Source organism: Myxocyprinus asiaticus, chromosome 27, assembly GCF_019703515.2.
Source record: "Myxocyprinus asiaticus isolate MX2 ecotype Aquarium Trade chromosome 27, UBuf_Myxa_2, whole genome shotgun sequence".
Lineage (NCBI taxonomy): Eukaryota > Metazoa > Chordata > Actinopteri > Cypriniformes > Catostomidae > Myxocyprinus > Myxocyprinus asiaticus.
Genome location: NC_059370.1, coordinates 6,368,671 through 6,384,377, shown reverse-complemented (window position 1 = coordinate 6,384,377; position 15,707 = coordinate 6,368,671).

The window sequence follows — 15,707 nt, the reverse complement described above, 5'->3', positions numbered from 1 at the left end:
GCTTAGTTTAACAAATGTTTCTGTTGAGTAGTTTGTAGCTTAGCTTGCTGCATTTTTTGAGGAGCTTGCCTAACACTGCTTGCATAGCAGAGCCTCTGATCGGGCCAATAATAGCCAATCATCGAGGTAATTAAGAATGTGCACTCTGTTCATCATCAAAGGGGCAAGTGCCGCGTCGACACATTTTGTGAACGTGCGCAGGGCCAGAGACAATCCGAAGGGAAGGACTTTGAATTGATATGTCATCCCTTCGAACGCGAATCTCAAGAACAGCCTGTGGCGCGGTATAATTCGGATATGAAAATATGCGTCCTTTAGATCTATTGATGCAAACCAGTCCTGTGGGTGGATGTGCGATATGATCTGTTTCTGAGTTAACATTTTGAATTGGCATTTTGCAAGCGCATAGTTCAAGTGTCTCAGATCTAAAATCGGCCGAAGCCTGCCACCATTCTTTGGAAAGAAAAGGTAGCAGCTGTAAAACCCTTTGCGGCATGGCAGCTCGGAACAATCTCTATCGCATCTTTCATGATGAGATTATGAATTTGTTCACGTAATACAGGCATATCCCGTGACGGAACCATCGAGGACAAAACACTGTTGAAGCGAGGCGGTCTGCATGCGAATTGGATCGAATACCCGTGTTCGATTATTTTTAGCACCCATTCTGTCATGCCCGTGATTCACCTAACGGGATATATAACGCTTTATATTTGATACTAATTGTGATAGCATGCCGCTCACCACTGGGAAGCGGTTATGTGTGAAATGGGGAAGCAAGGCAAATTCTCAAGAATGGCCTGAGCCAAAGTTAATAATTACACTAAGGTATGGTTTATGAGCATGCAAACATAAGAGAGAGAATTATGTGATCATTATGAACAGAACCCAAAAAGGGCTCAATTCAAATGTCACAGATGCAGACAGGCCGGAGGCCACCATCTTTCTGCATTTTGATGAGAAAATAACGGCTTTGGCATTCTCTCTATGCACCATACGTGGAACGACCCCTATTGCATCTCTCACAAGGAGATTTACTACCTCGGAGCGCTGAATGGGCCTGCACTGAAACATGGAGGATAGAACACTGTTGAAGCGAGGCGGCCACGACGCGATCCGGAATGTAAAACCGCACACTCCCATTTTTTTAACATACTGAGAAATGCTCGGTAATGCGTGCCACGCAGGTGGGCGCCGAGTTTCTTGCATGTGTTGAGGGGAGCTGCCGTTTATAAGACGGGACCATTTTGTGTGGAGTGTGGGTTGATTTTTCTCTGAGATGCCCAGAAGTACGCCACGCGATTGCGAAATGCGCGAGTATTGCGGATAACGGGCACAGATAGCTGCCGCTTATCAGACAGGAACTTCTCACTCAGAGCGTGTCATGCATCTGTGCACAGTGCTAATAGTGTAAAGGCTCGAGCCAGCTAACAATAGACACCAATCACTAGAGTTGGGAGAAAAAATCGATTCACCAATGCATCGCGATTCTTTCTCTAACTATTCGGAATTGATTCTCAAAAATTCAGAATTGATTCTGAGTTCTATTCAAACTGTGGCTGAGCGCGCGCCAGAAACAGAGAAACAAATCTTTATTGATGCACGTATGCTAGCGAAATCGCTTCGTTTGGACAAAGATGGACAAAATAATACCTGCACCATCAAGTTTGAAAGTGACTGGGAACATTTTGGGTTTTTGTGAAATAGAAGGGAAAAACGTTGTTGATAAGAGCCATACTGTATGCAAATGATGTCACGCCAAATTCAAATATTTCAGGAATACGACTAACATGAAGAAACACGCAATTCCACCTAGAGCTGGAGAAACAACAGCCTTCTGTTTCAACTGCCAGTTGCATTCAAAAGACCCTTGAGCAAGTAGCAAAACTTCTACCAAATTTTTAAAGGGCGAAACGAATTACTAAATCAATCGTGGGTTTTATTGCAAAGGATTTGCACCCTTACACCGTGGTGGAAAACCCAGGGTTTCGCTTTATGTTACAGACACTTGAGCCGATGTACAATGTGCCATCACGGCGCTACTTCAGTGAGACAGCGATACCCACACTCTACAGCGAGACTAAAACTCAAGTCTTAGAATCACTAAGCAATGCGGAAAGGGTGGCAATAACATGTGATGCATGGACATCAATTGCAACAGAATCTTATGTCACCGTTACTGCACACTACATTACCAGTGAGTGGAAGATCGTGGCTTGCGTTCTGCAAACATGAACTACACTATATGGCCAAAAGTTTGTGGACACCATATGTGCTTGATGAACATTTGATTTCAAAACCTTAGGCATCAGTTTCCCCCATTTCTGTAATAACAGCTTCCACTCTTTTGGGAAGGCTTTCCACTATACTATATGTAGTAACATGGCTGCAGGGATTTGCTCTCATTCAGACACAAGGCTATCAGTGAGGTCAGGAACTGGTGTTGGTCGATGGGGCCTGACTTACAGTTGTTGTTCCAGTTCACCCCAAAAGTGATCAGTGGAGTTCAGGTCTGGGTTTTGTGCAGGCCAGTCAATTTCTTCCATGCCAGACACAGTAAACCATTTCTTTATGGACCTCACTTTGTTCACAGGGGCATTGTCATGCTGGAACAGAAAAGGGCTATCCCCAAACAGTTGCCACAAATTTGGAAGCACTCAAAGCCCAAGCCATTACATAAAGAAACATTAAGATTTTTCTTTACTGGATTTAATGGAGTAACCAAATTCGTTAATTAGAAGGGGGTATCCACAAACTTTTGGCCATATAGTGTATGTATGAAAGCCATACGGGTGCGAATATTTCTGAACTACTACACAATGTTGCAAAAGAATGGGAAATCATGACCAAAGACTTGGTATTGGTGACAGACAATGCCTCCAACATGGCTGTTGCAGCACAGCTTGCCAAGTTTCTACATGTGAGATGTTATGCCCACACGCTGAATTTGGCCTCTCAGCGAGCACTAAAGTTGCCGGCTGTGTCAAGACTGTTAGGGATGGTGAGATGTATTGTCACCTTTTTGCACCACAGCACTATTGCAAAGCATCAGCTTGAGGAGAAGCAAAAACCCCTTAGTCTGCCATGTACAAACTGAAATCAGACATCATCACAAGATAGAACAGCGCATACGAGATGCTTGAAAGATTTCTTGAGCAACAACCCGCTATCTGTGCCACATTACTATCACCTGTAGTGAGGAATGGAGAGACTGACATCTTCACTCTCACAGAATCAGATGTTTCATGTGCCGAGGGTGTTATAAAGGCCTTAAAACCTATGAAAGATGCCACTTTGCTCATGTCAGAGGAGGGCACCCCCACAATGTGTTTAATTGCTCCATTGCATGCTCAGTTGATCCAGGACATGAAAGATAACATTGAAGAGACATCAGTGATCAGGGACATAAAGAGGGTCATGAATGAGGACCTCAGCAAAAGGTACACCACTGAGCAGGAGACCAGTCTTTTTCACAGAGGTGCTGCTCTTGACCCACATTTTAAAGGACTACCTTTTCTTTTGGAAGAGGAGAGAGAGGAAACGTACAGAAGAGTGATTGCTTAGGCTTCATCATCACAAGAGGTAATTCTTAAACTGTATAGGTGGTAATAAATTGCGTAATTAATTCAGTTTTAGCATAGTACTGCAATTATTTACAACAGTGCATTAATACGAGGCATTTGTGTAATTATTATATGTCAGTGTCATAAATAGATGTCTGTTAACTATTAATCAATGTGTATAAAGTTTATGATGTTTCAGTGTGGATTGCATTGACATAATAAATTTATCTGAAAATTTTTTGTTTTATCTGAATATTGTTGTTTACTTGCTTCTGTTGTGTTTGCCTAAAGCAAGTAGATGGGGCAAAAGTGTATGAAAATCCAGAAGACAGCATAGTGAAAGAAGCCAACAGTCCACAGCCTGAAATCACAGAGAAGCAAGATCAATGCCCTTCTGTTTCCAAAAGGAGGGCTTCATCTTTGCTACAGAATCCGCTGGGACAGACCTTCTCTGATGCTTCAGTTCCACTGCATCATCAGTCAGTCTATGCCAGAGCTGAAGAGGAGATGGCCAAATAGCGGAGTACCCACCACTCTCTCTATCTGAGGACCCCCTCAACTGGTGGCATGCCAACAAGGTGACATCTCCTTTGCTCTCCAAGTTGGCAAAGAGGTATTTATGCATTCCTGCAACCAGTGTCTCTGCAGAGAGAGTCTTTTCCATTGCAGGAGGTATTGTTACAGCACACCGAAGCACACTTACAACAGAACACGTGGACCAACTGCTGTTCCTACACAAAAACTTAAACATGACAGTATAATAATAGATAAACTATGGTAAATGTTGTATATTTATCAGTGTTCTTATTTAACTGGTGGCCTGTTATTTTTGTTTTCTGCATTATTATTTTATTTTATTTTTTAAAAGGCTCTAATCCAAAAAAGCTGGACATTTTTGAAACTATTAAACTGTGTTTTGATAGAGAACCATTATTTTTTCTGCTCGAAAGAGATTCCTTTGTTAAAAGGTTCTAAACAAAAGAAACTGAAAAAATGTGATTTGACTGAGAACTGTTTATTTAATTTTATGGCTTTTCCATGTTTTGTTCAGAGTTTGTTCATACTGAATGTAAAGGGCCATTTTGTTAATAAAATGAAAGAAATCTAGTCAGTGTTTACCATTTTTAAGATGACAATACTGCCATAAAAAAGGCTGTAACTACACCAACAAAAAGTATAGGAACCCCAATTTTGGTCAAAATGTGAAGTTACTATATTTGCAGAATAATTAATAAGAAAAAAATGCAGATCATGAATCATTTTGGAATCGGATCGAATCGTGAGGTGCCTAAAGATTCCCACCCCTACCAATCACCTGCGGTTATCCCAGCGATTGAGTTTGGATGGAGAGGAAGAAAGAGCTTTTTCAGCCTTCAGCACACATCGAGCAGCCACTATGAGGTACGTGCGCTATTCAAGCAATGCAAGGAAGTGTTGCAATAAAAACTGACTCGTTCCTGGCGAGAATAGCGGGGAAGGGCGAGTCGAAACATAATAGAAAATGCAGGTGCTCTAGGTTCCTATAAACGCTATACTTCCAGGGGGATTCTTCGCTGGGGACTGAAAGCGCTATTTGCGTCACAGTACAAAGATGCTAAAATATGCCTGAGGATGGCAGCCTCTCCGATCAGGTCTCAGTAAGCTCCGTGTGAACCTCAGGGAAGAACGACACTGCTTTCCAAACCACGGTCTTTTGACAGCGGACGGTGTGCATGAATCATTCAGTCAGATGAGAATTTTCTGGCTCGACAGGAGTCGACCACTCAAGGCTGAGCTCCTCGACCGCATGCGCAATGACGCAGAGTAACTCGTATCAATGGCCAATGCGTGCTCCTCACCCTCGCTGGGGGAAGGGGCTGCGGCATCCTCCATGGACCATTCTCCCATGTCCGATGCCGTGAGGGACATGGCATCATTATCATAGTCCAGTATGAACAATGAAAATATATAACAACTGCTAGTGAAAATATTAAACTCATCAATAGATCGACAGACCTGCCAAATACAACCACACCACGTTCATTCTTAGAGGGCCAGAGGTCATCACGTGCGTACTGCACTGGCGAAGACCCTGCGTGGGAAGATCGAGATCTTCCTCGGTTTCTTGCAGCTCTACCTCGCGGCCCCCCGTGCTTTCTCATGTGGTCCCTCGAGACATAACACAAAGGAAGCAGTCGGAATGGGCGCGGGAGGTGGAATCGTCCCTCAGAGCGAAGGCGACCCTAGAGCGGAGCGTCTTGAGACTCATGTCCTCACAGTGAGGACAGTCTGTCCCCATGAGTGATGCTTTAGCTCGGGTGCAGCCCAGACAGTCAACGCAGCTCTCATGTTGGTCCAACGGAGCGATGTGTTGCTCACAGGAACACTTGTGATACAACATCTTTAAAAAGACGTGTACACACAAGCAGCTCTTTTGGTGTGTTTTACGTTACTTGGATGGATTTATTTATATATATGTGAAAGGATACAGCTCCTGCGTGGATGCTGCGTGAAGCATGTAGATGTCTCACTGAGCGAAGAACCCGATCCGGCTGCGAGGCGGAGAGACTTCTTCGCCGGAACACTAGAGGGGGCGGGCGAATCATTTGCTGCAGGTGCTGAGAGTCAGGCGAAGAATGTCCTGATGCGTCTGCAGGGAATCCCATCCACTGATGGGTGTCCGTCGACGGTGAAGAGTGGGCTGATCCAGATGCGTAGTCAAGACGAGATGATGTTGGTCTTGAAGGAATAAAATTCTGAAGAAATAGTGCGTGAGCGCCTGCTTATATAGGACAAATGTGCACCTAAAAGGGTGGGGCTCAAACACCAAAACAATCATTAGATTGGCGTTATGATACAAGGGCTTCAACTAGGTAGTGGAAAAGTAATTTCCCCAAAGCATTCACTGCAATGTCTCGTGAACTGAATTGATAGGGAACAATATTTATTTGATATACTAGGGTGTTCTGAGTGGTTGCTAAAGTGTTCTCTTTGCTTTTTAGCACATTGCTTCAATATGTGGTTGCCAGGTTGTTACTATACTGTTGTTAAGTTGTTTTAACTGTGTTCTTAGCACATTGCTGTGCAGTTGCCAGGGTGTTCTGGGTGGTTGCTTATTGGCCCAAATGAAAAGAGCCCAGTCTCTTTTCTGGTCACTAAATGTTAAAGTTTGATATGGAATTTTTTTTTTTCTTTTTTTTTTTCCAATCAAATCAATCCACATATGATTAACACATAGCCAATATAAACACTATTTCAGTTATGTTGCGGTTTAAACTGCATTCATGTCCTCCTGGGAAATTCGTACTTACAAGTTCAGAAGTTGTAATTTCGATGTAATGAGCGTTCAAGTGATTTTAGCTGGACAGAATGGGCCCGTTTTGCAATTTTTCATCTTTTTCACTTTCTGAAAAAGCAGGAAGCTCTTTCAGCACCATTGCAACAACATGTACATGTATTCACATACACACTGCATATTAGGTTTGTCTTATATGATCATTCTTGTGTGGCCACATATACTGAAATGTTGTTTTGTTGCAAAAGCTAGTCACCTCATATAAACTAGCTAAATGAGTCTTATTTTCTTCATCAGTAGGACAAAAAATACATTAAATCTAAACTGTACAGTCACCAGTTTGCTTGATTCTTGCCATGCTTCTTAAATTGACAGAAAATCAGAAAATTGGCACTCTAAGACAATCTCACTGGATTTACGACTTGGTGGTGTTCATGTACACTAATCTCATAAATCTGATCATTCTGACATGACTTGAATGCTTCGTTAAAGGGATAGTTCACTCAAAAATGAAAATTCTCTCATCATTTTCCTTTGTTCTGCAGAACACACACACACACAAATAAATAAATAAATAAAATCTAGAAGAATATCTATGTTCTGGAGGTCCTTTCAATGCAAGTCAATGGTGGCCAGACATTTGAAGCTCCGAAAAGCAAATTAAGGGTGCATAAAAGTAATCCATAAGACTCCAGTGGTTTAGTCTTCTGAAGCGATCCAGTTGGCTTTGGTTGAGAAACTGACTAAAATATAACTCCTTTTCCACTATAAATCTTGACAGCAGTCTCCTTGATGTTCATGATTTCAATCTCAGTTACACTTCCTATAGTGCCATCTAGCGCTCTGCACATGCATCAAGCACTAGGATGTGTAATCGAGCTAGAAATCATGATCGTGCCTAGAGACTGCAATGGCAACATGTACAGTGAAAAAGGATTTATAATTTGGTCTGTTCTCACCTAAAACCAACTGGATCGCTTCAGAAAACATGGATTTAACCACTGAAGTCTTATGGATTACTTTAACGCTATCTCCATTTTAGAGCTTCAAAGTTCTTGTCACCATTCACTTGCATTGTATGGACCTATAGAGCTGAAATATTCTTCTAAAAATCTTTGTTTGTGTTCAGCAGAAGAAAAAAAGTCATATACTGGCTGACTATTAATTGTCAGAAATAATTGTGATTATGACGATTAATTGTCTATTTCAGGGCTTTGATGATTCATTGTCTGTTTCGGGGCTTTGACGATTATGACGATTAATTGTCATACAAGTTGTAATACAAGTTTGTGTGCTTCATGCTATCATTAACTGTCCCAAATAATTGCAATTTAATGCCATTCAATTTAATAAAAATTGTATTCAATTGTATCCTTTGTAATTTATGCCACTTGCAGTATAAGTTTAATACTAAAACAACTTTATACTGTATTCAAGTCATTTATTCCATTTGAACATTATAAAAATAATATAAATAATAGTAAAAATTAAATAGATGCAAATATATACCGTCTTTGACTTGGACATATTTCAGAAATGTGAAAATTCTGTAAATAACAGAATCAATTAAAATAAAATGTATCCAAATTTACATACATAACAGAAACAAACAATCAAAATAAACAATGACCATAACAGAACAGGCCATAACTTTGACATTCACAAACAAAGTGAATCCTGCACCTTAATGATTTACGGTAGATTACGGGAAAGGAACACTGTGGCAGCGGGGGCGTGGTCAAGCATCTCTCCGGAGAGAGAAAAAGCGGTAAGGGTGCTTACACCTGAGCTAAATTATGTATAACACCTGTCTCTAATTTCAGTGAGCACGGGGAGAGCGGCATAAATAGAGACACACCGCAAATAGGAGACAGACAGAGCCTGGGCACGACATTACAAATGATGAGAGTTTATTTTTGTGAAGCGGTGTGTGATTGATGATTAACTTTGTGCATAATGCAAAGACTGGGAGACTGTAATTTGTGCTGCAGAGAGAGAGAAAATAAACCCTTACCTGAACCAGGAAAACTGCTTCTCGCCTCCTCTTTACACTGGTGCCGAAACCCGGGAACTGAAGTTTTGGGTCAAAGATGGATGGAGGTCGTCCCGTAGAGTCCTCCCAGTTGGCGGAGATCCTCCAAGCCCTCGCCAGCCTACATCGGAACCACCAACAAACGCTGCTTGAGCTCCGGCAAGATCAAGACCGCCGGTTTTTCGAGCTCATGCATGCTCAAGCCGAGGACCGGCAGGCGATCCGGAGCCTCCTCAGCCAGGGGGCATCTTCAGCCGCGACCCCGGACACACCCACGCCGTTACCCCGTTACGCCTTACGCCGTCTATTACAGAAAATGGGGGCGGCGGACGACCCCGAGGCTTTCCTGGATTTGTTTGAGCGGAACGCCGAGATCTGGGGCTGGCCGCTCGGCCAATGGGCAGCCCGACTGATCCCAATACTGTCCGGGGAAGCCCAGCTCGCGGCTCAACAACTGCCAGCGTCGAGCCTCCTGGCCTACGGAGATCTAAAACAAGCCATCTTGCAACGGGTTGGTCGCACTCTGGAGGAAAGTCGTCAACTCTTCCGGAGCTTGAAGTTGGAAAGCTCTGACCGCCCGTTTGCCTTTGCCCAGCGGCTCCGTGACGCCTGCCGAAGATGGCTGTTAGCGGGGGATCGCGACGTCCAGGGAATTATCGACCAGGTGGTACTGGAACAGTTCATAGTTCGACTGCCTAAAGGAATGGCGGAGTGGGTCCAGTGCCACTGCCCGGCGTCGTTGGAGGAAGCTATCCGACTTGCGGAGGACCACATGGCGGCGATCCCGAGGACAGAAGATCCCTCCAACCTTCTCTCTCCTCCCTCTGTTTCTTCCCCTCCCCTCTCTCTCTCTCGTCTGCTCTCTCTCCAGGTCCCGTTCCTGCCCCACGCAGACGAGGAGGAACCCAGCCCCTGAGACCAGTTCCCCGGGTGTGGGAAGCGACACCTTCCCCTACTCCAGTACCCCGCCGCTCTCCCCCTCAGGGGGGGGCGCCCGCCGACGCAAGTGCGGGCGTGGCGCCTGGGCCGGCCTGCTGGAGGTGCGGAGACCCGAGCCACTTCCGAGATCAGTGCCCTCTGATGGAGCTGGGGACGGTGGTGCGGGTCTCTGACCTCCCACAGGCTGCCCCCGACCGGGCCGGAGCGTACCGGATACCGGTAAGTGTCAAGGGGGGTACTCACCAAGCGTTGGTGGATACCGGGTGTTATCAAACCACTATCCACCAACGCCTGGTTCAACCCGAGGCATTGGTCACATCCAAAACGGTGAAGGTGAAGTGTGTACACGGGGATATTCACAAGTATCCAGTGGTGACCCTGACAATTAAACTTCGGGGGGAAAAGCATAGAGTGGAGGCTGCGGTTAGTTCCCGCCTCACCCATCCGCTGATTTTGGGGACTGATTGGCCTGATTTTAAAGCTTTATTAAAGGGAATTTGTGCGGATGGGTCCTGTGTGAGAATAGGGAGATGTGTGATGATTCGAGCTGCTGTATGGGCGACGCCCACGCGGCGTGCTTGATGTATTGCGAGAAGCCTGGGAGGAAGGACCTTCAAACAGTAAAAATGAAATTCAGTACGTTCTTTATCTTAGAGCAAAACTCCACACCTTGGGGCAACTAACACAGGAGAATTTGCTCCAAGCTCAAGAACGACAGCGCCGACTGTATGACAGGGGAACTCAGCTAAGGGAATTTGCACCGGGAGATAAAGTGCTTGTATTGCTTCCCACATCGAGCTCTAAATTACTCGCCAAGTGGCAAGGACCCTTTGAGGTCACACGACGAGTGGGAGATCTCGATTATGAGGTTAAACGATCCGATAGAGGGGACGCACGTCAAATATACCACCTCAATCTCCTAAAATTGTGGAGAGAGGCGGTCCCCGTGACGTTGGCTACGGTGGTTCCCGAGAAGGCGGAGCTCGGACCGGAGGTGAGCTCAAAACATAAACAGTTCACCCCGGTCACTTGCGGAGACCACCTCTCACCGAGCCAACTCGCGGAGGTTGCCAGGTTGCAACAGGAGTTTGCAGATGTGTTTTCCCCTCTACCGGGACGAACAAACCTCATCCATCACCACATCGAGACCGAGCCGGGGGTGGTGGTACGAAGCCGCCCCATCGACTACCCGAACACAAAAAGAAAATTGTTCGGGAGGAATTGGATGCGATGCTTGATATGGGGGTAATAGAAGAATCCCACAGTGATTGGTCCAGCCCAGTTGTTCTAGTGCCTAAGAGCGACGGGTCTGTGCGATTCTGTGTGGATTATAGAAAAGTCAACGCGGTGTCTAAATTTGATGCATATCCAATGCCTCGCGTTGATGAGTTGCTTGATCAGTTGGGCACTGCTCGTTTTTATTCGACATTGGATTTGACGAAGGGTTATTGGCAGATCCCCTTGACACCAATTTCCCGTGAGAAAACCGCCTTCTCCACACCGTTTGGATTACACCAATTTGTGACACTTCCGTTCGGTTTGTTTGGGGCCCCGGCTACGTTTCAGCGTCTCATGGACCGAATCCTCAGGCCGCATTCAGCTTACGCCGCTGCCTATTTAGATGACATCATCATTTATAGCAATGATTGGCAGCGGCATATGCAACATCTGAGGGCGGTTCTGAGATCGCTGCGCCGAGCGGGACTCACAGCGAACCCGAAGAAGTGTGCGATTGGGCGGGTGGAGGTACGGTATCTGGGGTTCCACTTGGGCCACGGGCAGGTGCGGCCCCAAATTGACAAGACAGCGGCGATTGCGACCTGCCCGAGACCCAAGACCAAAAAGGGGGTGAGGCAGTTCCTGGGGCTGGCTGGCTACTATAGGAGGTTTGTGCCTAACTATTCGGACGTCACCAGCCCGCTGACTGATCTCACTAAAAAGGGAGCTCCAGACCCGGTCCAGTGGACGGAGCAGTGTCAACAGGCGTTCACGCAAGTTAAAGCCACACTTTGCGGGGGGCCGCTGTTACATTCACCTGACTTCTCTCTCCCTTTTGTTTTACAGACAGATGCTTCAGACAGGGGGCTGGGGGCCGTACTCTCGCAGGTGGTGGGGGGGGAGGAGCGCCCGGTGCTGTACATTAGCCGTAAGCTCTCGTTAAGGGAAACTAAGTACAGCACCGTGGAGAAGGAGTGTCTCGCCATCAAGTGGGCGGTCCTCACTCTCCGATACTACCTGTTGGGGCAGGCCTTCACCCTCTGCTCGGATCACGCCCCACTCCAGTGGCTCCACCGCATGAAAGATACTAACGCCCGAATCACCCGTTGGTATCTGGCTCTTCAGCCGTTTAAGTTCAAGGTGGTCCACAGACCGGGGGCGCAGATGGCTGTCGCCGACTTCCTTTCCAGGAATGGGGGGGAGTGGTATGCAGGCCGGATGTCGCCCCGGCCTGAGTCGGGCGGTGGGGATATGTATATCTATACAGAGAGAGAGAAAATAAACCCTTACCTGAACCAGGAAAACTGCTTCTCGCCTCCTCTTTACAAACACTAACATGTTGACTTTTTCTGGCTTAAGGTAACATCTCACACTGAGGTCACAATATTGCCAGCTGTACTGAACACTCTCTCTGAAGTAGTACTTGTTGCACATACACGTATGTACTTTCTTGCCAACTTGGTTGTCACGCCACCACATCAGAGGATCTGCTGAGGGATCTAGTGCCTCTTACTGTAGGTACCGTGTCAGTTCAGCATTAACACGCACTCTATTTGGTTTCTCATGGGTAGGAAGTTGAGCTCTTCTGTTTTGCAGTAGATCACACAGTCTCTTATTTTTAGGTATGGATCCATCATCCTCTGCCACTGCTCAGCAAATGGAGATCATGGCCAAAGCAATTCAGCCATGGCAAGCCAAGTTTGCCTATTGCAGCCAAGATATTGGGACCATTATCTGTGGTTATGCAGAAGAAAAAAAAGGAAAAAAAATTCTCATCCAAAGCCCAATCTGTTAATATGCACTTCAGAGATTCTGCAAGTGTATCAGCTGTATGGTTCTTAGGGATGTATCTTGTTTCCAAACACTTTGACTCAAGAGACCAGTCAGTTGTGAGGTAATGTATTATTAAGCTCATGTATGGGGTCATATTTGCACTTGACCACATGTCTGTAGTGGCTGAATAAAAATCAATTTCTTTCAAGTCCTTGAGAATGTCATCCTTCAATTTGCTGTATAAACTGGGGATTGCAGTTTTGGAAATGTAAGTTTTTCCTGACAATTCATACTTCTTGTCAAAGTTCTGGAGCATTTCTTAAAATGCTGTTTTTTTCCACTGTATTAAAAGGCTGCATTTCCTTTGCAATATGTCGCGTTACGTTGTCTGTCAGTGTGCGCCATTTGATACTGTCACGTTTATATTTAGTTACCCATTCGAAAGCCTCCGCAATAGGCAACTGATGAGAAGTATTTGCGGCTGCGGTTGCCTTCAGAACTTTTGCGAATTTAGTGGGCTTTGAAATTAGATCCATCTTGGTAGAATTCGCACAGTGATATGACTTTGTTGAATGAGAAATTAGCAGAGCAGCATCATTTGAACTTTACGCACATACCTGCTCAGCGCGGTCTGTGCACAGCATGCAATGCGGTGCATGCAGGGAGATTTTAAAGACACAAAACACGAAAATGTTTAATAATCGTTGTCATCAAAAATAACCGTGATTAAATCAAATAATCGCGATCAGGCGGTTATTTAATAATAGCAACAGGCCTATACACATCTGGGATGACATGAGAGTGTGTAAATGATGAGCACCAGCAATCAAATAAGTTGCCATGGGTTTAATAAGCTTTTCCGTAATTTTGGCGATTTACTTGTACTTTTGATATTTAAGTAAATTTAAAATCAGTTACTTTAATACTTTTACTTAAGTATTTTTCTTATGAGCTACTTTAGCTTTTACTTGAGTCGGTTTTCATGAAGGTATCTTTACTTTTACTTAAGTATGATGAATGGATACGTTTTACAACACTGTCATCTTACAACTTGAGAGGCTTCAGAAGACATGACGACGTTTCCGGTAAGGGAGCATTAGGCTTGTTCGAGATACCAAACGCCTTGCCTTGAAAGTAGACGAGTGTAGATGGCTGCAGTCAGTGGAGGAGTGAAATACATGCTGTCAAGTCGGACAATTCTCACTTCTCGTAGTGGATCAGACACCTTCGAGATCGAAGGCAGTGGGATTCACGTTCATGCGGTGTTGCTGATAAAGTAACAATTACATATCCTATACAGGGATCGCACTGTCAGCATGTTAGGAATATTCACATATAATTTATACACATAAAACATGATATTAGAGATAAAAAAATCAAACATTTTAGAAGAGAACAAAACATCACAGTTGTTTAAGCCAGTGAGCATTAAGCTTTTTCGTCAGCAAGTCTTTTCTCTTCTTGCTTTTAGTCAGCGCAGTCGGTGGAGAGCAACTACCCCTGACTGCGCAGCCTGGCACGGCCGCCTCGCCGTCGCGAGACTTTTTTGCATAGGTCAGCATGAAATCAGGGCAAGTCGGACCACACTTGGACACATTTCTAACCGGCATGCACTTCACGGTGATCATCGGTGATCGATGTTGTGCAGATTTTGCTCATCTCGAATAAGCCTATAGTGAGCAACCATGCTTCCTGGTTTTACTGTGCATTGTGGGATTTATTGGGAGCTAACGTTTCAGTGCCCTGGAACGATTTTGTACGGAATTTTGTTAATGGTTTATCACTTTTTTCTGTCTAGTTTTCTCATGATCACGACTTCACTGTAGAATAATTCCATAGACATCATTCAGTATTGCAATATCAGAGGAGCAGGAGCGCATCACATATCTCATTAATCAAGGCCTGATGGCAGTTCAAATAACTTGTGCCACTGAAGCACTGTACTGAAGCGCCGTATTGGAGCTTCAATCATTTTGGGAAAAAACGTGATCAGTGACAGCTTCATTCGTCTGAAAATCACTCTTATTAATTTACTCTCAGACATTGTTTTTGTTTTTTAACAGAACACAGTAGCTTCTTAACTCATATGCTTTTGAGCCTTCACTTGGTTATTACATATTTATTTATAAACACTTCAGTTAAAAAAAAAGAAAAGACGAAAACGACATAATAGCGTTGATAATAAAAGTTATTGCAAGTTGTGCTTCATTTTTTGAGCACCAGATGGCAGTAAATTGAATCTTGTACAAAAACTTGGAGTACGAACCCAATTTCAATACGTTTATAATGAAAGCCCTATTGCTTCAGAAAGCTTCATTTTCCCATCATTACTCCATGGATACTGGATTATAACTGAGAGAATCAGGTCAGCAGAATCGAGTCACTAGATATAACTGTGATAAAATCCATCTCCTTGACCTATAGAAGCCTACTGTTGTGATAAACAGAAGATGAAGATGCTGTGCTTGTGACAATGAGCTGCTCAAATGTGTTTTCTCGCGGGAACTTAAAGTGGAAATCACGAGAACAAAAGAGAAAATCAAGTCGTGATCACGAGAAAACAACATTAGTTATGTTGAGATCATGAGAAAATTAAGTCGTTATCACGAGAAAACAAGACAGAAAAAAAGTAATAAACCATGGACAAAACGGGCTTCCGTAATTTTGCGATTGAGACAGGCCTAGAAATGGACGACTCCCTGAACAGTGCACTGACAAGTGAACTAGGGAGCTGATTGAGATGCACCCATTGTAAAACTATGTTTGTTTAATTAACTGATATTACAATATAAATTTAAAAAGGTTTCTGTCATGTATTTTCTTTTGGCAGTTACATAATCTTAATAAATGCTAATCCCTTTTCTTAAGAAAAAAAAAAACTTCCTGTAAATTACACAAAATGAGAAAT